The 25,351-nt window shown below is 39.8% G+C and overlaps 1 protein-coding gene and 1 pseudogene across 11 annotated transcripts in view; both read left to right on the top strand.

Annotated features, from left to right (window-relative positions):
• Positions 1-17,736, top strand: part of LOC307184921 (ferritin light chain-like) — a 35,186-nt pseudogene extending 17,450 nt beyond the window's left edge. Inside the window, exon 2 of the transcript in view lies at positions 13,466-17,736. The product of the transcript in view is annotated as a ferritin light chain-like (transcript). The remainder of the gene's footprint in view (positions 1-13,465) is intronic.
• Positions 1-25,351, top strand: part of LOC307183366 (metabotropic glutamate receptor 7-like) — a 198,368-nt gene that overhangs the window by 120,047 nt on the left and 52,970 nt on the right. For 3 of the 10 annotated variants that reach the window (XM_079915753.1, XM_079915768.1, XM_079915759.1), the window contains one exon: positions 20,153-24,768. The exons of 2 other annotated variants lie outside the window; for them this stretch is intronic. The gene's annotated coding sequence lies outside the window, so the exon portion shown is untranslated. Of the gene's footprint in view, positions 1-10,582; positions 13,554-20,152; positions 24,769-25,351 lie in introns of those variants that run through there. 5 more of the 10 variants (XM_079915754.1, XM_079915769.1, XM_079915758.1 and 2 more) reach the window with 3 other exon arrangements.

Below are 25,351 nucleotides of genomic sequence, written 5' to 3'. Positions count from 1 at the left end.
CTGCTGTGCCAACAGGCCCAACGTATACAAACCCTCCAACTCAGTAGCATTAAGTGAGCCAGGCTCAGTGTTTCCTGAAACTCATATCCAGTTGCACTGGAAATCCAAGATATCACCTACTGTTATGAAAACATAAACAATAACAGAAGACTGGGAACTTCAGAAAGAAAAGGGGAACAATGGAATGGGTGAAAACAAATGGGGTAAATATAAGAGACTATCATTAGCCTCATGAGTTTCTTAAATTCTATATGATGGTCAAAGCAAAAATGATGACACCATCTGATGGGGTTCTCAATGTAGAGAAAGGAAATACTACAGAAAATCATACTTTAAAACTGGGGAATATTAAGAGACCTAAATGGAAGTAAAATTTTGAAACTTCACTTGAAGTAATGAAACGCTGATTCCAGTAGGCTATGATAAGTTACATATGTATACTGTAATGCCAAAAGCAACCACTAAGAAAACTATACAAACAGTATACACAAATGATTATAAATGAATTAAATTAAAATGGACTTATTAAAAAATGTTTAAGTAACCCACAAGAAGGAAAAATAAGGGAAACACAGGATTGAGAAACTAAGGTAAAAGACAAAACAAAAAATAACATGGTAGACCAAATCTTTGACATGGCAATAATTACATTAACAGTAAATGATCTAAATAACCAAGTCAAAGACAGAGATTGGAAGAGTAGATTAAAAAATCGCAAGCATGATCCAACTATATACTGTCTATAAGAAGCTTACTTTAAACATCATGATATAGGTAGTTCAAAGTAAAAGGATGAAAATGATATATCATGTGAACATTAATCAGAAAAAGCAGGAATGGCTATATTAATATCAGACAAAGTAGACTTCAGAGCAAAGGAAATTATTAGGGGCAAAGAGGGTCATTACCTAAAGATAACAGGAATAATCCACCTAGATGACCTAGTGATACTAAATGTGTGTGCACCAAACAACAGAACTTCAAAATGCATGAAGCAAACACTGAAAAAGGTAAAAGGAGAAAGTTTTAAATCCACAATTATTATTTGAGACTTCAACACAGCAATTTATACAACTACCAGAGAGAAAAATCAGCAAGGATATGGAAGAACTGAAAACATCATCAATCAACAGGATATAACTGACATTTAAAGAACACACTCAGTAAGAGCAGAATACATATTCAAGTGTCCATGGAACATTCACTCATATACCATATACTGGGCGATAAAAAAACATTAGCAGATTTAAAAGAATTAAAATCATAGAGAGTATGTTCTCTAGCCATAATGGAATCAGACTAGAAATCAATAAGAGAAAGACAACAGGAAAACCTTCAATCACATGAAAACTAAACATCACACTTCCAAATAACTCATGGGTAAAAAAGAGAGCATCAAGAAAAAAATTTTTAAATGCATAGAATAAAAGAAAATGGAGATATAACAGATCAAAGTTTGCGGAATGAAGCGAAAGCAATGCTGAAAGGGAAGTTTATAGCACTAAATTGGGAAAGAAAATATTTCAAAGCAATAATCTAATTTTCTATATTAAAATAGTAAAAAAGGAAGAGGAAAAAACACTAAACAAGCAGAAAGAAGGAAATAATAAAGATGAAACCGAAATCCATGAAACTGAAAACAGGAAAATAGGGGGGGAAATCAATGAAACAAAAGGCTGGTTCTTTGAAATAAGCAATCTAACCAATAAAGATCTAGCAAGACTGATAAAGATAAACAGAGAGATGGCACAAATCACAGATATCAGAAATGCAACCAGGGATACCATGACATATCCTGCAGGTTAATGAGGGACAAGTTACTATGAACAAGTCTACACTACAAATTCAAAAATGTAGATGAAATGGGCCAATGTTTCTACACCCAAAACTACCAAAACTCAGCCAAGATGAAATAGATAATCTCAATTTTCCTGTAACCATTAGAAACACTGGTTTTTCATTTAAAAACTCCCAAAAGAAATGTTCAGGCTTAGATGTTTCACTTTTACCCAAGACTTAAAGAATTAACACCAATTTTACATGATTTGATAAGAAATAGAAGTAGAGGGAACAGTTTCTAATTAATTTTATGAAGGCAGTATTACCTTGATACCAAAACCAGACAGGGATAGTATAGAAAGAAGAAACCTACAGACCAATATTTTTTATGAAATTGGCTGAAAAACCCTCAGGCAAATATTAGCAAATTAAATCCAGAAATATATGAAAAGAATAATATACCATGACCAAGTGGGATTTATTCCAGTTATGCAAAGTTGGTTAAATATTTGAAAATTAAACAGTGTAATCCACCATATCCAATAGATTAAGGGGGAAAAGTCATGTGATCCTATCCATTAATGCAGAGAAAGCATTTGACAAAATCCAATCCCATTCATGATTTTAAAAAAAGAAGAAAAAAACTCCAAGCAAACTAGGAATAGAAAAGGAGCATACTGAAACTCATAAAGATGATCTACAAACAACCTATACCGACATGATATTTAACTGTGGAAGACTGGATGCTTTCTCTGTAAGATCAGAAACAAGGCACCGATATCTGCTCTCACCACTTTTATTAAATATATCACTGGAGGGTCTAGTAAGAAAATAAAGCAAAAATAAATAAATACATAAATTTAAAAGTTAAATTTTTAAAAAAGTTTATTTAAAAGATAAAAGGACTATTCCTACTACGTTGCATAGGAAGGAACATATCCTACTGAATGTTGAATAGTAATATATCCTATTATACTGAATAAGGAAAAGTAAAACTGTCTGTATCTGAAGATGAGATGATAATCTAAATGGAGAAAATACCAAGGAATCCACAAAAAGCTTGAGAAATAATATTAGTTTGTAAATGATTTAGAGTACAAGATCACCACAATTTTATCAAATTATATATTAATAACAAATGTGTAGAAGCTTAAATAAAAATATGTGATGCCATTTACAACTGACCTAAATAAATACCTAAATATAAGCCCAATAAGACATTTATAGGACCTCTAGACTGAAAATTACAAAATGCTGATGAAGAAAAATTTTTAAGTCCCAAACAAATAGGGAGACATACCTTGTTCATGGATTAGAAAACACAACATGGTAAAGATGTCAATTCTCCCCAAGTTAAGAGGCTTAACACAATTACTCTTAAAATGCCCTCAAGGTTTCTGTGGATATAGACAAGCTTATTCTAAGATTTATATGGTAAGAAGAGGCTGAAGAATAGCTAAAACAACTTGTAAAGGAAGATGAAAATGGGAGGAATTAATCTACCCAATTTCAAGATTTTGCAGTAATGATGGAGGGTAGATACATAGATCAATGGAATGGAATAGAGAACCCAGAAATAGACTGACATAAATACACATAACTTGTTTTTGACAGCAGTGCAAAAGCTATCAAGGAAGAATAGACTTTTCAAAAAATGGTACTGAAACAGTTGGACATCCCTCGACAAAAGCAAACAAAAAATGAACCTTAACCTCCACACCTTACGCAAAAATTAAATCAAAGTGGATCATAATCTTAAATGTAAAAGCAGGGCATTTTTAGAAAAAAAATAGGAGAAAATGTTTGGCATCTAGAACAAGGGGAATAATTCTTAGACTTGACACCAAAAGTATGATCAATAAAGGCAAAAACTGATAAATTGGATCTCATCAAAATGAGTTAAAAATGCTTCATAGAAGATCCTTTTAAGTGGATGAAAACTCAAATTACACAGTAGGAAAACATATTTGAAAATCCCATATGAGACAAATGACTTGTATCTATAATATACAAAAAACTCTCCAAACAACTTAAAAAAATCCAACTAGAAAATAGGCAGAAGACAGGAACAGACATTTCATGGAAGAGAATATACACACGGCAAAGGAGCACATGAAAAGATGCTCAGCATCATTAGCCATTAGGGAAATGCAAATTAAGACCATAATGAGATGTCAGAGAGTAACTAAAATTAAAGTATAGTGACAACATCAAATGCTGGCGAGTACATAGAAAAATTATATCACATCACTGGTGGGAAAATAAAATGGTTTAGCCACTCTGATCAACAGCTTGACAGTCTCTTTTAATCCTAAAAGTAGATTCACCCTACAACGCAGTAATTGTACTCTTGAGCATTTATCCAAAAGAAACAAAAACTTAATTAAGTTCCCACAGAAACTTACACATAAATGTTCATAGCAGTTTTATTTATAATAGCCAAAAACTGGCAACTACTCAAATGTCTTTCAGTGGATGAATGTTGAAACAAATTGTGATAAAATCTGATGATAGAATACTACCGAGCAACAAAAAGGAACAAATTATTTTTTTAACATCTTTATTGGAGTATAATTGCTTTACAATGGTATGTTAGTTTCAGCTTCACAACAAAATGAATCAGTTATATATACACATATGTTCCCATATCTCTTCCCGCTTGCGTCTCCCTCCCTCCCACCCTCCCTATCCCACCCCTCCAGGCGGTCACAAAGCACCGAGCTGATCTCCCTGTGCTATGTGGCTGCTTCCCACTAGCTATCTACCTTGCGTTTGGTAGTGTATATATGTCCATGCCTCTTTCTCGCTTTGTCACCGTTTACCCTTCCCCCTCCCCATAGCCTCAAGTCCATTCTCTAGTAAGTCTGTGTCTTTATTCCTGTTTCACCCCTAGGTTTTTCATGACATTTTTTTTTCTTAAATTCCATATATATGTGTTAGCATACGGTATTTGTCTCTCTCTTTCTGACTTACTTCACTCTGTATGACAAACTCTAGGTCTATCCACCTCATTACAAATAGCTCAATTTCGTTTCTTTTTATGGCTGAGTAATATTCCATTGTATATATGTGCCACATCTTCTTTATCCATTCATCCGATGGTGGGCACTTAGGTTGTTTCCATCTCCGGGCTATTGTAAATAGAGCTGCAATGAACATTTTGGTACATGACTCTTTTTGAATTATGGTTTTCTCAGGGTATATGCCCAGTAGTGGGATTGCTGGGTCATATGGTAGTTCTATTTGTAGCTTTTTAAGGAACCTCCATACTGTTCTCCACAGTGGCTGTATCAATTTACATTCCCACCAACAGTGTAAGAGGGTTCCCTTTTCTCCACACCCTCTCCAGCATTTATTGTTTGTAGATTTTTTGATGATGGCCATTCTGACTGGTGTGAGATGATATCTCATTGTAGTTTTGATTTGCATTTCTCTAATGATTAGTGATGTTGAGCATTCTTTCATGTGTTTGTTGGCAGTCTGTGTATCTTCTTTGGAGAAATGTCTATTTAGGTCTTCTGCCCATTTTTGGATTGGGTTGTTTGTTTTCTTGTTATTAAGCTGCATGAGCTGCTTATAAATTTTGGAGATTAATCCTTTGTCAGTTGCTTCATTTGCAAATATTTTCTCCCATTCTGAGGGTTGTCTTTTGGTCTTGTTTATGGTTTCCTTTGCTGCGCAACAGCTTTGAAGTTTCATTAGGTCCCATTTGTTTACTTTTGTTTTTATTTCCATTACTCTAGGAGGTGGGTCAAAAAGGACCTTGCTGTGATTTATGTCATAGACTGTCCTGCCTATGTTTTCCTCTAAGAGTTTGATAGTTTCTGGCCTTACATTTAGGTCTTTAATCCATTTTGAGCTTATTTTTGTGTATGGTGTTAGGGAGTGATCTAATCTCATACTTTTACATGTACCTGTCCAGTTTTCCCAGCACCACTTATTGAAGAGGCTGTCCTTTCTCCACTGTACATTACTGCCACCTTTATCAAAGATAAGGTGTCCATATGTGCATGGGTTTCTCTCTGGGCTTTCTATCCTGTTCCATTGATCTATCTTTCTGGTTTTGTGCCAGTACCATACCGTCTTGATAACTGTAGCTTTGTAGTATAGTCTGAAGTCAGGGAGCCTGATTCCTCCAGTTCCTTCTTTCGTTCTCAAGATTGCTTTGGCTATTCGGGGTCTTTTGTGTTTCCATACAAATTGCAAAATTTTTTGTTCTAGTTCTGTGAAAAATGCCAGTGGTAGTTTGATAGGGATTGCATTGAATCTATAGATTGCTTTGGGTAGTAGAGTCATTTTCACAATGTTGATTCTTCCAATCCAAGAACATGGTATATCTCTCCATCTATTTGTATCATCTTTAATTTCTTTCATCAGTGTCTTATAATTTTCTGCATACAGGTCTTTTGTCTCCTTAGGTAGGTTTATTCCTAGATATTTTATTCTTTTTGTTGCAATGCTAAATGGGAGTGTTTTCTTGATTTCACTTTCAGATTTTTCATCATTAGTATATAGGAATGCCAGAGATTTCTGTGCATTAATTTTGTATCCTGTCACTTTACCAAATTCATTGATTAGCTCTAGTAGTTTTCTGGTAGCATCTTTAGGGTTCTCTATGTATAGGATCATGTCATCTGTAAACAGTGACAGCTTTACTTCTTCTTTTCCAATTTGGATTCCTTTTATTTCCTTTTCTCTCTGATTGCTGTGGCTAAAACTTCCAAAACTATGTTGAATAAGAGTGGTGAGAGTGGGCAACCTTGTCTTGTTCCTGATCTTAGTGGAAATGCTTTCAGTTTTTCACCATTGAGGACGATGTTGGCTGTGGGTTTGTCATATATGGCCTTTATTATGTTGAGGGAAGTTCCCTCTATGCCTACTTTCTGCAGGGTTTTTATCATAAATGGGTGTTGAATTTTGTCAAAAGCTTTCTCTACATCTATTGAGATGATCATATGGTTTTTCTCCTTCAATTTGTTAATATGGTGTATCACGTTGATTGATTTGCATATATTGAAGAATCCTTGCATACCTGGGATAAACCCCACTTGATCATGGTGTATGATCCGTTTAATGTGCTGTTGGATTCTGTCTGCTAGTATTTTGTTGAGGATCTTTGCATCTATGTTCATCAGTGATATTGGCCTGTAGTTTTCTTTCTTTGTGACACCCTTGTCTGGTTTTGGTATCAGGGTGATGGTGGCCTCGTAGAATGAGTTGGGGAGTGTTCCTCCCTCTGCTATATTTTGGAAGAGTCTGAGAAGGATAGGTGATAGCTCTTCTCTAAATGTTTGATAGAATTCGCCTGTGAAGCCATCTGGTCCTGGGGTTTTGCTTGTTGGAAGATTTTTAATCACAGTTTCAATTTCAGTGCTTGTGATTGGTCTGTTCATATTTTCTATTTCTTCCTGATTCAGTCTTGGCAGGTTGTGCCTTTCTAAGAATTTGTCCATTTCTTCCAGGTTGTCCATTTTATTGGCATAGAGTTGCCTGTAGTAATCTCTCATGATCTTTTGTATTTCTGCAGTGTCAGTTGTTACTTCTCCTTTTTCATTTCTAATTCTATTGATTTGAGTCTTCTCCCTTTTTTTCTTGGTGAGTCTGGCTAATGGCTTATCAATTTTGTTTATCCTTTCAAAGAACCGGCTTTTAGTTTTATTGATCTTTGCTATCGTTTCCTTCATTTCTTTTTCATTTATTTCTGATCTGATTTTTATGATTTCTTTCCTTCTGCTAACTTTGGGGGTTTTTTGTTCTTCTTTCTCTAATTGCTTTAGGTGCAAGGTTAGGTTGTTTATTCGAGATGTTTCCTGTTTCTTAAGGTAGGATTGTATTGCTATAAACTTCCCTCTTAGAACTGCTTTTGCTGCATCCCATAGATTTTGAGTCGTCGTGTCTCCATTGTCATTTGTTTCTAGGTATTTTTTGATTTCCTCTTTGATTTCTTCAGTGATCACTTCGTTATTAAGTAGTGTATTGTTTAGCCTCCATGTGTTTGTATTTTTTTACAGATCGTTTCCTGTAATTGATATCGAGTCTCATAGCGTTGTGGTCGGAAAAGATACTTGATACAATTTCAATTTTCTTAAATTTACCAAGGCTTGATTTGTGACCCAAGATATGATCTATCCTGGAGAATGTTCCACGACCACTTGAGAAAAATGTGTATTCTGTTGTTTTTGGATGGAATGCCCTATAAATATCAATTAAGTCCATCTCGTTTAATGTATCATTTAAAGCTTGTGTTTCCTTATTTATTTTCATTTTGGATGATCTGTCCATGGGTGAAAGTGGGGTGTTAAAGTCCCCTACTATGAATGTGTTACTGTCGATTTCCCCTTTTATGGCTGTCAGTATTTGCCTTATGTATTGAGGTGCTCCTATGTTGGGTGCATAAATATTTACAATTGTTATATCTTCTTCTTGGATCGATCCCTTGATCGTTATGTAGTGTCCTTGTTTGTCTCTTCTAATAGTCTTTGTTTTAAAGTCTATTTTGTCTGATATGAGAATTGCTACTCCAGCTTTCTTTTGGTTTCTATTTGCATGAAATACCTTTTTCCATCCCCTTACTTTCAGTCTGTATGTGTCTCTAGGTCTGAAGTGGGTCTCTTGTAGACAGCAAATATATGCGTCTTGTTTTTGTATCCATTCAGCCAATCTGTGTCTTTTGGTGGGAGCATTTAGTCCATTTACATTTAAGGTAATTATCGATATGTGTGTTCCCATTCCCATTTTCTTAATTGTTTTGGGTTCGTTATTGTAGGTCCCTTCCTTCTTTTGTGTTTCTTGCCTAGAGAAGTTCCTGTAGCAGTTGTTGTAGAGCTGGTTTGGTGGTGCTGAACTCTCTCAGCTTTTGCTTGTCTGTAAAGGTTTTAATTTCTCCATCAAATCTGAATGAGATCCTTGCTGGGTAGAGTAATCTTGGTTGCAGGTTTTTCTCCTTCAACACTTTCAATATGTCCTGCCACTCCCTTCTGGCTTGCAGAGTTTCTGCTGAAAGATCAGCTGTTAACCTTATGGGGATTCCCTTGTGTGTTATTTGTTGTTTTTCCCTTGCTGCTTTTAATATGTTTTCTTTGTATTTAATTTTTGACAGTTTGATTAATATGTGTCTTGGCGTATTTCTCCTTGGATTTATCCTGTATGGGACTCTCTGTGCTTCCTGGACTTGATTAACTATTTCCTTTCCCATATTAGGGAAGTTTTCAACTATAATCTCTTCAAATATTTTCTCAGTCCCTTCCTTTTTCTCTTCTTCTTCTGGAACCCCTATAATTCGAATATTGGTGCGTTTAATGTTGTCCCAGAGGTCTCTGAGACTGTCCTCAGTTCTTTTCATTCTTTTTTCTTTATTCTGCTCTGCAGTAGTTATTTCCACTATTTTATCTTCCAGGTCACTTATCCGTTCTTCTGCCTCAGTTGTTCTGCTATTGATCCCATCTAGAGTACTTTTAATTTCCTTTATTGTGTTGTTCATCGTTGCTTGTTTCATCTTTAGTTCTTCTAGGTCCTTGTTAACTGATTCTTGCAATTTGTCCATTCTATTGTCCATTCTATCTCCAAGATTTCGGCTCAACCTTACTATCATTATTCTGAATTCTTTTTCAGGTAGACTGCCTATTTCCTCTTCATTTGTTAGGTCTGGTGGGTTTTTATCTTGCTCCTTCATCTGCTGTGTGTTTTTCTGTCTTTTCATTTTGCTTATCTTACTGTGTTTGGGGTCTCCTTTTTTGCAGGCTGAAGGTTCGTAGTTCCTGTTGTTTTTTGTGTCTGTCCCCAGTGGCTAAGGTTGGTTCAGTGGGTTGTGTAGGCTTCCTGGTGGATGGTACTAGTGCCTGTGTTCTGGTGGATGAGGCTGGATCTTGTCTTTCTGGTGGGCAGGTCCACGTCTGGTGGTGTGTTTTGGGGTGTCTGTAGACTTATTATGATTTTGGGCAGCCTCTCTGCTAATGGGTGGGGTTGTGTTCCTGTCTTGCTAGTTGTTTGGCATAGGATGTCCAGCACTGTAGCTTGCTGGTCGTTGAGTGAAGCTGGGTGCTGGCGTTGAGATGGAGATCTCTGGGAGATTTTCGCTGTTTGATATTATGTGCAGCTGGGAGGCCTCTTGTGGACCAGTGTCCTGAAGTTGGCTCTCCCACCTCAGAGGCACAGCACTGACTCCTGGCTGCAGCACCAAGAGCCTTTCATCCACAGGGCTCCTTAATTTGGGATGATTCGTTGTCTATTCATGTATTCCACAGATGCAGGGTATATCAAGTTGATTGTGGAGCTTTAATCCGCTGCTTCTGAGGCTGCTGGGAGAGATTTCCCTTTCTCTTCTTTGTTCTCACAGTTCCCAGGGGCTCAGCTTTGGATTTGGCCCCGCCTGTGCGTGTAGGTCGCTGGAGGGCGTCTGTTCTTTGCTCAGACAGGACGGGGCTAAAGGAGCCGCTGATTCGGAGGCTCTGGCTCACCCAGGCGGGGGGGGGGGGGGGGGGGGGGGGGGGTAGGGAGGGTCACGGAGTGCAGGGCGGGCCTGCAGCGGCAGAGGCCGGCGTGACGTTGCAGCCTGAGGCGCGCCGTGCGTTCTCCCGGGGGAGCCGTCCCTGGATCCCGGGACCCTGGCAGTGGCAGGCTGCACAGGCTCCCCGGAAGGGCGTGTGGCTAGTGACCTGTGTTCGCACACAGGCCTCCTGGCGGCGGCAGCAGCGGCCTTAGCGTCCCATGTCCGTCTCTGGGCTCCGCACTTTTAGCCGCGGCTCGCGCCCGTCCCTGGAGCTCTCCCAAGCAGCGTTCTTAATCCCCTCTCCTCGCGCACCAGGAAACAAAGAGGGAAGAAAAAGTCTCTTGCCTATTCGGCAGGTCCAGACCCCTCCTCGGACTCCCTCCCGGCTAGCCGCGGCCGCACCAACGCCCTGCAGGCTGTGCTCACGCCGCCAACCCCAGTCCTCTCCCGGCGCTCCGACAGAAGCCGGAGCCTCAGCTCCCAGCCCCGCCCGCCCCGGCGGGTGAGCAGACAAGCCTCTCGGCTGGTGAGTGCCGTTCGGCCCGATCCTCTGCGCTGGAATCTCTCCGCTTTGCCCTCCGCACCCCTGTTGCTGTGCTCTCCTCCGTGGCTCCCAAGCTCCCCCACTCCGCCACCCGAAGTCTCCGCCCGCGAAGGGGCTCCTAGGGTGTGGACACTTTTCCTCCTTCACAGCTCTCTCCCGCTGGTGCAGGACCCGTCCCTATCCTTTTGTCTCTGTTTAGTTTTTTCTTTTGCCCTAACCAGGTCCGTGGGGGGTTCCTTGCCTTTTGGGAGGTCTGAGGTCTTCTGCCAGCGTTCAGTAGGTGCTCCGTAGGAGTTGTTCCACGCGTAGATGTATTTCTGGTGTATCTGTGGGGAGGAAGGTGATCTCCGCGTCTTACTCTTCTGCCATCTTCCCGGAAGTTTCTGGAACAAATTATTAATATATGCAAAAATTGAAATGAACTTCAAGGGAATGATGCCGAGGGAAAAATTTTGAAAAGCCGATCTCCGAAGATTAAGTAATTCATGATTATGTTTACATATTATTCTTAAAATAACAAAACCGTGGAGATGGAGAACAGATTAGAAGTTGCCAAGGGTTAGAGATGGGGGTAGAAGGTACAGCGGGGGAACTCTGTGAGGTTTTTGTGGTTCCAGTACAAATAATACAGCAATCTTGGTTTTAATCCCTAAAGATTTCTAAAAGCAATTCCTAATAAGAGGTGTCCAGATATTTAGTAATGGCAGATTAGAGGTATAGCTCCCCAACATAACAACTTCAAAAGAGAACGTACTAATTCAATGCATATGTTAATTTCAAAAAAAGGCCAGTCACAATACTTAAATGGTATATATCTTAACTATATTATTCTAAGTATCCAGCTATACCAGATGGACTAGCAAGATTTTCTGTACATTCAACCTTATTTAAGACAGTAAATCTTATAATAAGACAGTTAGAAAAAGAAAAAAAAACAAACCTCAACTACAGTTGGATATTCTCATAGGAAGATGAGGTGCAAATATGCAGCAGCGGTTCAAAAGCTTAAGCAGTGGCACCTAAATTTGGTTGTGCATTAGAATCATCTGAAGCACTTTTTAAAAACCCTCACACTGACGGTTGGTCATCGTAGACCAATAAAATCATTTTAAATCTCCTCAGACGATGCCAATGTCTAGCCAGAACTGAGAACCAGCGGACTAAGCAGAAGGGGATGTTTCTACAAAGATCTCTTAACAATAAGTCCTTTCACCCAATCAGATTTACCTCCCCGCAAAGGGCTAAAGAACGCTAGTGTTGTCCATACTTGCTTAGCTTTAATTAGCACTTGTGACTTGCCCAAAACCTAGATCATGTTTCCCCTAAATTTCATGTTATTCCCTACGTTTTTCAAACCCAGGGCTAAGGGGTTTGCCAGGATGAGATTTTAAGTGCTCACACAGGGGAAGTCCCTGGCAAACCAGGACAGCGGTCCCTCTACATTGAAATGTAAAGCATCCTAAATAACCCTGCCACTGCTCCCAGATCCTAGTCTGTGCCAACCAGTGGAGAAAAGGCATTCTCCATTACTACCACGGCAAATGCTGCTGTACTTGCCTTGGCTGGTCCCTATCTTTTCCAGGCACCAATCCCCTTCACCTGCTGGTGGACGCTTTGGCCAGCTGACAATGCAGATATTTTCAAACTTTAAGGTGAATAAAAATCATCTGGAGGGCCTGTTGTAACAGAGATCACTGAGCCCCACCAGAGTTGCTGATTCCATAGGGCTGGGACAGGGCCCTAAAACTTGAATATCTGACACATTATCAGGGGACGCTGGTAAAACTGGTCAGGTTGTTACCGAATGCAGGTTCGTCTGTCTGAAGCACAGTGAGGCCAAACAAACCTAAAGGCTGGAGTCTGGAGCAGAGAAAGGTTTATTGCAGGATCGAGCAAGGAGAGGGGTGGCCCGAGTTCCAAAACACCCTGAAATCTCCAAAGGATTTCAGCAAAGCATTTTTAAAGGCCAGGTGAGGGAGGGACGTCCCAGGGAATGTGATCAGCTCGTGCACAATCCTCTGATTGGTTGATGTTGAGGCCACAGGGCAGGTAACATTATCCATCCTTAGGTGCCAGAAGGTCTGGGGGCTACGTGCTCATGATCATCAAGGAGTTAATTTCTTCCATTGGGTGGTGGTTTTTAGCATCTGAAAACTCAAGAAATATGCCTGAGATACTATTATCTGAGTACTTCAGAGAGGAACTACAGCAGAGGATATGGGGGATGGGTCTGTCCTAGGAAGGCCCCATAGGGTACTGCTTGGTTACAAGGTGACCATACTTTGAGAACCACTGCTCTAGTGGCTTGGAATGTTCAGAAAGTAATGGAAGAATCCCTTCCCAGGTCTAGATTCTAGTATCGCCAGCTATTTTGGTGGGGGGAAGGGTAAGTTTTGTCCTTGCTTGGACTTCTTGTTCATTTATATCAAAGCCTATTTGAGGCAGTGCGCTCGGCAGTCCTGCAGTTCTGTCTTTTGCTTCAACAGTGTTTGGAATGAACAGACCCAGGGACGCTCCTTGCTCCAGCCCCCGACCACCCTCCAACCTTTCTTCCTGTCGCAACCTTTGGAATCAGCCACTCAGCTATCCTCAGCCTCCAGGACAGGCCAACACCGTTTTTTGAGCTTAGCTCCTTATCACTGATCAACCACGAGTTCCCAGGTTCGTCAGAATTATTCCATCGAGGTGGAGGCCGCCGTCCACCGCCTGTTCAACATGCATCTGGGGACACTTACCTCTCTCTGAGCTTCTATTTCGACAGCAACAATGGGACTCTGGACAGTGTGGGCCACATTTTTCGCCAACTGGCTGAGGAGAAGTGTGAGGGCGCCCAGCGTCTCTTGAAAATGCAAAACCAGTGCTGTGGCCGCGCCCTCTTCCAGGATGCGCGGAAGCCTTCTCAAGATGAGTGGGGTAAAACCCAGGACGCTGTGGAAGCCGCCATTCTTAGGGAGAAGAGCCTGCACCAGGCACTATCACATCTGCGCGCCCTGGCTTCCGCCCGCGCAGACTCCCACCTCTGTGACTTCCTGGAGAGCCGCTTCCTGGAGGAGCAGGTGAAACTCATCAAGAAGATGGGCGACCACCTGACCAACCTCCGCAGGCTGGCTGGTCCGCAGGCTGTGCTGGGCGAGTATCTCTTTGAAAGGCTCACCCTCGAGCACAAACAGGAGTCTCTGAAGTCCAGCCGCCTCTGAGGAGCCCCTCTGGCATCAGAGCTTCTGCCTGAAGCCCTGCTCTGCAGCTACTAGGCAGCTTTGTAACCGCCCTGGAGCCCTCTCCCAAGCCTTGGACCAAATGGAAACAATAACGCTTTTTGCAGAAGGAAAAAAAAAGCCTATTTGAAACACAAACAGAATAAAGAGGAAAAAAAGAAATATATATATATATATATATATATCTATAAGTATATATATATATATTCATGTTTTTTTTCTTTTTTAAAAAATTTATTTTACTGAAGTATAGTTGATATACAATGTTGTGTTAGTTTATGCTGTACAACAAAGTGATTCAGTTATACATATATATAATTTTTCATATTCTTTTCCATTATGGTTAATTACAGGACATTGACTATAGTTCCCTGTACTATACAGTAGGACCTTGTTGTTTATCCACCATATATATAATAGGTTACCTCTGCTAATCCCAAACTCCCAATCCATCACTCCCCCACCTCCCCCTTCCCCTCGGGAACCACAAGTTTGTGTGCTATGTCTGTGAGTCTGTTTCTGTTTCATGGATAAGTTCATTTGTATCATATTCTAGATTCCACATATAAGTGGTACCTTATGGTATTTGTCTTTCTCCTTCTCACTTACTTCATTTAGTATAATAGTCTCTAGGTCCAGCCATGTTGCTGCAAATGGCATTATTTCATTCTTTTTTATAGCTGAGTAGTATTCCATTTTATATATATCACATCTTCTTTATCCATTCATCTGTGAGTGGACATTTAGGTTGTTTGCATGTCTTGGCTATTATAAATAGTGCTGCTGTGAACATAGGGGTGCATGTATGTTTTCGAATTATAGTTTTGTCCAGATATTTGCCCAGGAGTAAGATTGCTGGATCATATGGTAGCTCTATTTTTAGCTTTTTGAGGAACTGTCATAGTGTTTTCCATAGTGGTTGCACCAATTTACATCCCCACCAACAGTGTAGAAGTAAGTCAGAAAGAGAGAGACAAATACCGTATGCTAACACATATATATGGATTTAAGAAAAAAAAATGTCATGAAGAACCTAGGGATAAAACAGGAATAAAGACACAGACTTACTAGAGAACGGACTTGAGGATATGGGGAGGGGGAAGGGTAAACTGTGACAAAGCGTGAGAGAGGCATGGACATATATTCATGTTCTTTTAACACATGAATTGCCCCACTTTATCTGTGTGAAATAAGTTTGTTCCCGTTATTGGGCTGCTTCTCAAGCTTTGCTGCTCATTTGAATTACCTAAAGAGCTTTTAAGAAAAACATTGGTGTCTGGGTCCCAGCCCCAGAGATTTTGATTCAGTAGGTCTAGGGAGGAGCCTGGGCACAGGGAGGCCTCAGAGTTCCCCAGGTGATTCTAATGTGCAGCAACTTTGGGAACCACCTCTTGGCTTCAATCCAGCTAGTGATCAGATATTAAATCTAAGACACATGGGCTAGTGCGTGAGCTCTAGGAAGATTCGTGCCAGGGGAAATGATCGATAGTTGTGTTACTTCTCTGAAATGGACTGAAATTTCCAATTAGCATGAACAGGGGAGGGTGAATGGGTGAATGCAATAAGGTGTATCATTTACGTATTGCCCTATGTGTATGGCTAGAAGCTTTTGCAACTGAGGTCTGCCCTACTTTTCATGCTAATGGTAATGCTTGTCCTCCTAATGCAGCTGTAAACTTTATAAGCCCATAGGTAGACAGCATCACAAAATATTTACCCCTCCCCACTGGCCCACTCTCAAGCTTCTCTCCCCTTCCCCAATACACAAATGTACGTCAATGCTCTTGAGACCACTATCAACATATTGACCTTCAATTCTTCTACTTTGCAGCTTCCCTCTTATCAGGAGATGTCAGCATTTAGTGCAAGGACAAATGCTTGCCTCTTGGTGAGTAATGTAGGCAATGCCTCCAAGAGACAAATAGCCCTTAGGGAGGGGGAAAAAGTCTTTCAAAAATGTTGATGCCCAGAGGAGGCATTTTCAGTCATCTCAGCTTAGAGGTCAAATATCCAAAATTAAAAAGGTTAAAAAAAAGAAAAAGAAGAAAGCAAGGAAGAAAAGAAGGAAACAATTTTCTTATCTCATAGTAATAAGGCAGTTTTCCTTAAAAAAAAAAGACTTAAGCCTTAAATTCTCTTTCCTAATCAAAATGTGCTTTTCCGTCTTTAGACTATTCCTCTTATATCCTGTATTATTCATGACGTTTAATTCTTGAAATAGCACATGGCTGAAAACAGAAGCTAACCTCTTGTCCACTATGAATTAAATCTTCTTTTCCTAGGACCTGTCTACAGTGTACAATTTGGGGTTTGCCAACATAATTATTTTTTCTGAAATAAGTTACAGCATTTTGCCTTTTCAATATATAGTTATACAATATATTGTTAACACAACATAGTTAATAGAGTCAATATAGTAAATACAACTATAACACACGTGATATGATGCCACTGGTGATTTTCTTCATCCATGTAATTCTGAAATTTGACAGTATAGTTTTCATATTCTAATGAGCTGAGTATTACCTTTGCAAGGATAGAACAATAAAATAAATTCATAATATTCTTGTGAGGTTTGCCCCTGGGGTGGATTACCATAACGGGGGGATATTTGAGCCTTTCCCCAAGTCATTAAAAAACCTCCAGCGAGCAGCCCCTTGTCCTCTCCAGGGAGTGGGGGGAAAGGATCTTTAATCATAATAATCCTGGGGGGAGAAATCTCAGAAATAAGACATCTGCTTCTGTGCCTTGTTGTTTTGCAGAATAGCAATGATTGCTTTAGCAGCTTCTATTGCCATGTGTGTACAATAAGTAAATGAACATAAAATTGAATGAATGCATAAAAGAAGGATAAACCCACCCAGCTTAACAAATCCACTCTCTCACCTGCTGTGCCCTGAAACATGAAAGAAAGAATCACGGGATCATAAGGATTAATAAAATAACAGTCTCTGTTAACAATATTGACAGAAGGTATAGGAAAATTTGTCTGATGTGGGACCAACAGCTTAACTGCTTAATCCTTTTTTTTTTTTTTAAGGGCAACTCATTCATTTATTGTTTAAAGATTGCAAGACAACTTCTGAATTTCTGTAGCACAGTTTAAATGTTTTACTTTTTTGATAAATCAGAGTATAATAGAAAAAACAATTCGTTTCCAGTAATATCTATATCTCTATTCAGAATTAAGTCTTCCACAGACATGTAACCTGGAAACAAAATCCTGTTACAATAAGCAAAGCTTCAACAGAGCTGCTACTTTTCGGGCCAGGGAAAGGTTCATCCCTATAGGAGGAGGATGTGCTATGTAAAATGGCTGCAAGGTCACAGCCTTGAGGGCGCTGGAAGTCTATTATCCTATCCCACATTAAGTAGTTTGGTGAACTTCCAACGTCCGTTCATCTGCAACCAAGCTGGCAAACTTTAGCTGATATTTCAAGCAGGTAAAAAATAAATTAAAAGAAATCCTTACACTGATGTTCCTTGATTCACACTGTTAAATGGTTCATTAACATGTAATTCTGGCTAAGAATTACATTTGAGACTCCTTGCTCAGATTTTGGTTAACAGTACAAATCTTTGAGAAATTCAAGTTCTTATTAATCAATAATTTGTCAGCTAGGCTACATTCAGGCATCAGCTGCAACTACAGAATAGGTGCACTGCCTCAGCGCTTTGGAAAGACATAATCTAGAACACTACTAGCAGACAAAATATCTGTTACTAGGCAGCACAGGTGCAGTACAGCAAGACAAAGACATATATTCATGTGTGCCGCGGACCAGCCGGAGAAAGAGGATTTCACTGCCCAGGGTCAGAAGGGAAGGGGTAAGGAACTGAAGTAGCACCGACGAATGGGGTCAGAAGGACCAAGACAACTGATGGTTGCAAGGCAAATTTTATTGCGCTACAGTTGCAGATTATCTAGACTAGAAAAAGGAAGGTTGCCAGATGGTGGTTTACATTACCTACAGACTGTCTCGGCTCAAGGTTAACTTCCCTGGGAGGAAACCCATAAACCCAGAAGCATCAAAAATAACCTGCATGTGCAGGGGGGAGACAGCTTTGCTTGTCTCATTTTACATTCTTTCTGATCTCTGGGCCCTGGTGATTTATCTCCCATGGAATGGAACAAGGAGGGGAACAAGTAGGGACAGTCCCTTCGAGCAGCGGCGGCATGCCTGGCATGTCCTTACCTGCTCTCAAGGCTGACTGCTTCCCACAGGTCTTTTTTATTTTTTAACTTTTGCTGCAAAATAATTCCATGAAGTTTAGTGCCGAGAGTAGTGTACTGTTGCATGAGGATACGAAACAGACATGAGATTATTATCAATAATAGGCAAATTATGGCCAGGGTAATAAATCCTGACAACCTTCCAGTAATCCAAGACTGAGGGTTTAACCACTTTAAATGATCCAGTAAAGTTTGAATTACATCTTCTGGCGAAACATCATCAAGATGTGTATTTTGTATATCCTGAATTTCAGCATTTAATTTCTTAAGATCAAGACTAATATTATTATCTGACCAAACACTCAGCAGATGCATTTTTACTTTTTCCCATTCCCAAATACAGTCACTGTACTTTTAAGGAGTAACACACATCCATGTATACTTTGCATGACAAGCTAAACGCATCCTCAATTTTAATGCTGCCATCTGATCTCCAATCCCCAAAATTGCGTTTTTAAATTCATCTAACTTGTTATTAATCCGTAAATATATGTGACTTTGTAAAGATAAAGCAAGACTGGTATGTTGAGATAACTGATTAGCAAAGTGAGCATGATTAATACTCTGTGAAAGAGCAAGACCGGCAGTAGCCACAGTAGCAGACAGAGCAGCCGACGCAAGTAAACTTACTATTAGCCACCCAAGAAAGCGTCTCCTCTGCAAGGCTTTAGAGACTTCCACCCATGCCTGTACTCCAGTATCTTCATACCAAGGTTCTCTCAGATGTACAGGCACCATAACATACATGGGTTGCTTTAGTATAAGCACAGATTGCGTTCCTGCAGAAGGGAACATACAACTGCTAAAAATACAATGAACACAGCTAATATTATATCCTCCTTTGGAAGAATTACCAATGTTAATAGAACCACACAAACGTGTATATGGAGAAGCAACACAAGTTATAACAGGTGTATTGGAATAAGTTAGAGCTAGTTTCCATATATCCCAGTTCTTTTGAAATGTGATAAACCTATCTATGATGGGAAAAGAAGAGATAAGAATTGACACCTTGGTATAATCTATAGTACACCATATTTGGTTATTATTCCAAGATGCATTGCAATGTTCAAAATTGGATCCAGGAAAGTTAACGGTCGTAAGGGGAGGCAATTGATTTTTTGATTTTCTGTTAAGCATAGTAACCTTACGTCCAGCTATAAGTATCCCTTGTCCTCCAAGTAAACGCTTCATACAGAAATAATTTCCTGAATCTTCACCTGTAACCTTGGCTATAGTAATAGCGGAATCCCTAAGTGGTGAGGCGTACGAGATTCGACCTCTAATATTAATAGGTTGCCCATTTTATACCAAATGATGGTATCCTTAAGATCCTCTCGTCGGCTGGTAGCCGGGCATGTAAGAGTAATGTTGGTTCCTGTAAAACGAAGGATGCCTGGAGAGCCTGACAAACTAATTGATTGATCCGTTCCCTCATAAACATCTGTATGCTCATAACTAATAGCCTTTACACATCCAGTTTCCAGATTCAATGGGCTAAGACAGACAGGATGGGTACTAAACCAGTTAGTATAATTTACAGACATATTGATTTGTTTTATATTCCCAATAAGAGGCCCATAAACACTTATCATTGTAAAATACAGGAAACTCTGCTTCAGACCAAGATATGGGTTGTAATAGTGGAGGATAAGGTACATAGGCCCAGTAAGTTGCTGCATTAACAAAGGGAACACATGAAATGGTCGCCAACATAACCAAAAATAAAGTTACAGGTGTAACAGGATTATTCTGTTGTTTCACTGACTCTTGAGCTCATGAAACCAGTTGTTTAATTTGTCCCCAAGTTGGAACATCACTCCTTTGAGTCGTCCTGGCAAGTGCTCTCCTCTTCTTCTTCTTTTTCTGAATCAACACTGTCAAATTTTCAGGAGAGGTGCAGAGCTTCTTCATCTTCTGAACTAGGTGAGCTGTGGCGAGCCATCTATTTGCTTGACTAAGCGCTCAGGAAGCCAGCAAGGTCCAGGCACTGATCTGGGAAGGATACACACGTGACCACGTCCCCAAATCAACACAGGATCAGGACCACGCCAAGTGCTGGTTAACGGATCTTTCCAGAGGACCTCCGGAGATTGAGAGGCCAATCTTGGCTCAGCCACCAACCTTCCCCCTGCAGAGCAGCCAAATTTGTCAACAGTGAGAACATTTAAAATAAACAGAGCATGATTTATAAGGTTATGTGGCGTTGTTCTATACAATTCCCCCCTTTTTATTTTTTCAATAGTTAGCTTTAAAGATCTATTTGCACGTTCTATAATACGTTGTCCTTGAGGGTTATATGGAATGCCTGTAATATGGGTAATTTTGTAATGAATTACAAAATGTTGCAAAAGCAGCGGGCCCATTATCTGTTTTAATAATTTTGGGAAGGTTCATGAAAGCAAAACAGTGTAATAAATGAGTGATAACGTGTTTAGTAGCTTCTCCGGTCTGTGCTGTAGCACAGAGGAAACCAGAATAAGTATCGATAGTGACATGAACAAACTGTAATTTCCCAAAAGACGGAATACGAGTAACATCCATTTGCCATAAATGTCTAGGTAATAATCCACGAGGATTAACAACATAATGTGGAACAGGAAGGTGAGGTAAGCATTGTGGGCATTGCTTAACAATTTGTGGGGCGGCTTCACCAGTAAGGGAAAATTGTGCGTGCAATGTAGCCGCCGACTGACGGTGTAAAGCGTGCAACGGCTGTGCTGCTTGTGAAGCAGTTTGATCATAACTTACCATAATATGAGGGTGTCCAGGACATGGACCATGAGTATCAAGAGTATGAAGATAATGAATGCAGTACATTAGCCATTCTTGACAGCATGATGAACGGAAAGGAGGAGTACGGTAAATTGGGACCTGTCCTGCTTTAGGGAAAAGAGATTGAGGAGGAGGAGTAACTTCAACTCTATTCTTGGGAGGAAAATGTACAGGATAAAGATCACGTTTAGATCGAGTTAAAACATCTGCAGTCGCATTAAGTTTAGTCAATGGACCAGGCAAGTTAGAATGAGCACGGATATACAGACCTGCAACAGGACCATCATGGGAACGAATAAGCTGTTGAAGCAAACAAAAAGAGGATGATAATTCAGGGTCATTAGTATGTCCTATGCTCGCAGTCTCCAGAAGAAATCACAAGCTAATAAGATATTTACTATCAGAAAACAAATTAAAAGATATAGAAGGCAAATGTTTAAAAGACATAATGACAGCATACAGTTCAACACGTTGAGCTGAAGTCAAGGAAGTTTCTTTAACGAGGTTTGTTCTGTGGTCAATGATTACAGTAGCCACTCCTGAAGAAGAACCGTCCGTAAAAACCAAAGGTACATGAGGAACAGGCTGTTGCCTAATTATAGAAGGAAAGATATGAGTTAAGTTTGCTGAATTGGATCAATTTATCAGCAGGGTAATGGCGTTCCAAGGTACCTGAAAATCCTGCAAGAGCAAGACCCCATTCATTACTATGTTGAAAAAGCCAATTTTGTTGACTAACTGAATAAGGGATAATAATTTGAGAAGGTTCTATACTTATAGGTTGTAAGCATCTAGTTCTACCTTGCATTATTAAATTACTAATAAGTTCATAATAAGGGTTAATAACTTTAGAGGGTGTAGTTTTCATATGAATCTATTCAATAATTCCAACAGTTTGCCATAAGACGGCAGTAGTCACGTGAGGAGTTGGACAAATTATTAAGAAAATTGGAAGGTGAGTATGAATTCTAGTTAATTGTGTAGAACTGATAGATCTACTGACTATTTGTAAAGCTTGAAATCCTTCTGGAGTCATAGAGCGTGAAGAAGAAGGATCTGAGTCACCTTTAAGAATATCAAACAAAGGCTGTAATTGAGCAGTAGTAAGTTTTAAGGAAGGCCTTAGCCAATTAATATCTCCAAGTAATTTTTGAAAAGCATTTCATGTTTTTAAATTATCAACTCGAATTTGCAGTTTTTGAGGCCTAATAGTAGTGTTATCAATATATTTTCCCAAATATAAAAATGGAGATTGTCTTTGAATTTTTTTGAGGCAGTGACCAAGCCAAATGATTGTAAGGACTGTTGTAAAAATGGAAAAGCAGTCTCTAATAAAGAAATATTATCAGTGGCTAAAAGCATATCATCCATATAATGTATGAGATATAACGATGGAAACCTTTTTCTCACAGGAGTCAAGGCCTGAGCCACATATTTTTGGCATAATGTAGGACTATTTGCCATGCCCTGAGGCAATACTTTCCATTGAAATCTCCTCATGGGTTCCTTAAAATTTAAGGAAGGCAAGCTAAAAGCAAAATGTTTTCTATCTTCAGGAAACAAAGGAATAGTGAAAAAACAATCTTTTAAATCTATAACTAAAAGATGATAATTGTGTGGTATGGCTGTTGGAGAGGGTAGGCCTGGTTGAAGAGCTCCCATTATTAGCATAGTTTTATTAACAGCTCTTAGATCCTGTAATAACCTACATTTTCCAGATTTTTTCTTGATAATAAAAATAGGAGTATTCCAAGGACTACTGGAAATTTCTAAATGCCCTAATTGTTCCAGTACTAATTGTTCTGCAGCTTCTCATTTCTCCTTTGTGAGGGGCCATTGGTCCACCCATACAGGGTCATCAGTCAGCCAAGTAATTGGATCAGCAGTGAGTGGAGAATCCAAGGCGCCTAAGAAAAACCCAAACCTTGTCTATCATTTTTTATTTTCACATCAATAGGACTGACAGTTCCTTGTTGATTTGTTCCCAGCCCTTTTGTGGGAAGAAATCCTTGATACAACATCATATTAGAGACTTGAGAGTTTGGACTATAAAGTAATACTCCCATTTCTTTTAATATATCTCGGCCCCAGAGGTTTAAAGGCAGCCCAGGCAAAACATGAGGCTGGAAATATCCTGAATGGCCCTCACTATCTTGCCATAAAAAAAAACTGACTACTTTGCATAGGAGAAGAACTTTGTCCTATTCCGTGAAGTTCTGTAATAGTAGGACTAATGCGCCAACGTTTAGGCCAGTGTACCTGCGTCATAACAGAGACATCAGCTCCAGTGTCTAACAAACCTGAAAAAACCTTTCCATTAATGGTTCATTTCATTTCTGGACGTTCTTTCCCTATCTTCTGAATCCAGTAGGCAGCATCAGACGATCCAAAAGCCTTTGTTTCTCTCTTTTGATGTTGTAAAATTTGTCCATGAGGTACAAAGGGCAAAAGTAGCAATTGTGCAATTTTATCACCAGGAGAAATAGTTATTATATTTTTAATAGTTTGTGCCATGACTTTTATTTCTCCTTCGTAGTCAGAATCTATGACTCCTGGCATAACAGTTAAACCTTTCATGGCGACGCTACTTCTTCCCAATAATAGTCCCATCAAACCCTTGGGTAAAGGTCCACAGATGCCCGTAGAGAGGGCCTGAGGACCCATTTCAGGAGTTAATACATATCGGGCGGAGGTACTGAGCTCCAGTCCTGCGCTTCCTGGTGTTGCTCTGGAGAGCGAGGATATTGTATGTTTTTGTTTTTGGTTAATGTCTGATTGATAATTTGAGGAGGATACACAGACATTGCCCTTATTATTTGTTGGGGCCGGGGAAGGCCCCGGGAGGAGTTCCCCGACAGTGGTGGCCCATCCTTGTGGGCCACTGAGCAACAATCTTGTGCCCAATGTTTTCCCCTATTGCATGTAGGGCATAAACCAGGGATTTTCTGACCATCTGGAGGTTTCTGAGTAGGGAAGGAAGGACTAGGGTTAGAATTAAAAGATCTACATTCTCTAGCAAAAGGACCTGCCCTTTCCGCATTTAAAACAAGTCTTTGTTTTCTTTTGATTGTTTTTAAACCCCACGTTAGTTAATGCTGCAGCCACAGCAGCACCCTGTATATAAGTAGGCCCAATGTCTGCACAAAGGCGAATATAATCCTCCAATGTTCCCCGTTTTCTCCAAGGTCGAATCGCAGCCTGACACTCATTATTAGCATTTTCAAAAGCAAGTTGCTTAACTACAATTGTACCAGTGAGTCCGTCCACAATGAGTCTCCCCACCGCCTGTGACAACCTATCTACAAAATCAGCGTATGGTTCATCAGGTCCCTGTCTAAGTTTTGAAAGATCTTCAGTTTTGTGTGTAGAAGGACATTTCCTCCAGGCTTGTAATGCCAAATGATTTATTTGAGGATAAGCAACAAAGGGATAAGTTAATTGATCTTGTAAAGAAAGATATTGTCCTTCCCCAATCAGCATATGATAATCAACTGGAATATTATGGGCAGCATTCTTTTCTGCTTGTTCAGCAGCCCGTTCATAAAAATCAAACTTCCATATTAAATAATCTCCACCATTTAAACAAGCTCGTGCAATAGACTTCCAATCAGCGGGGGGAAGAGCTTCTCCTGTCAACCATAGCAGTAGTAAAAGGAGCAGTGGGCCCATATTGAGCACAGGCAGATTTTCAATCTTTCAAAACTTTCAAAGGGAGAGCCTGATGCTCCCTAGTAGCTTGTTGAGGATTATCAGGACCAGGTCTTTCTATGACGGGACAACAGAAAATAGGATCTTCTCCTCGTTTTATTGCTCCTTGTACAGCGCGCTGCAAGGGACTCAGCATTTTTACAGATGTAGATTTTTGAGGAAGACAGTCCTTATTAACCTGCAGCTTTTTCACTGACTTATCTATCACAGCCATTAGAAAACCATCCTCAGGATAGTTCTCTCTTTTATGTTTACAAGCCTCATCTGTTAAGTCAAAATGTTCCTCTTCATCTAAACTATTGAAATTAATTAGCTCTTTCGGTTTAGGAAGTGGCGACACAGTAGTTAATACAGTCTCTCCTTCTGTCAGAGGCTTATGTTTTTCTGACTTTACATTCAAATCAACACTATCATGAGAAGAATCTAAACATATTTTTATCAGATTCCACAAACTATATGTAACAACAGGAGTATGAGTAGGCCCTCGAGACTCGTAATAATTTTTTAAATCTTCTCCAACTTTCTGCCAGATTTCTATGTCACCAGAGCCACCATCAGGAAACCAGGGAGATACACCATGGATATGCTGTAAAAATTCAGTCAACAAT

Source organism: Stenella coeruleoalba (assembly GCF_951394435.1).
Source record: "Stenella coeruleoalba genome assembly, chromosome: 3".
NCBI classification, from domain to species: Eukaryota; Metazoa; Chordata; class Mammalia; order Artiodactyla; family Delphinidae; genus Stenella; species Stenella coeruleoalba.
Note: the sequence above shows the minus strand (reverse complement) of the source record. Positions and strands in the feature narration are given on the sequence as shown.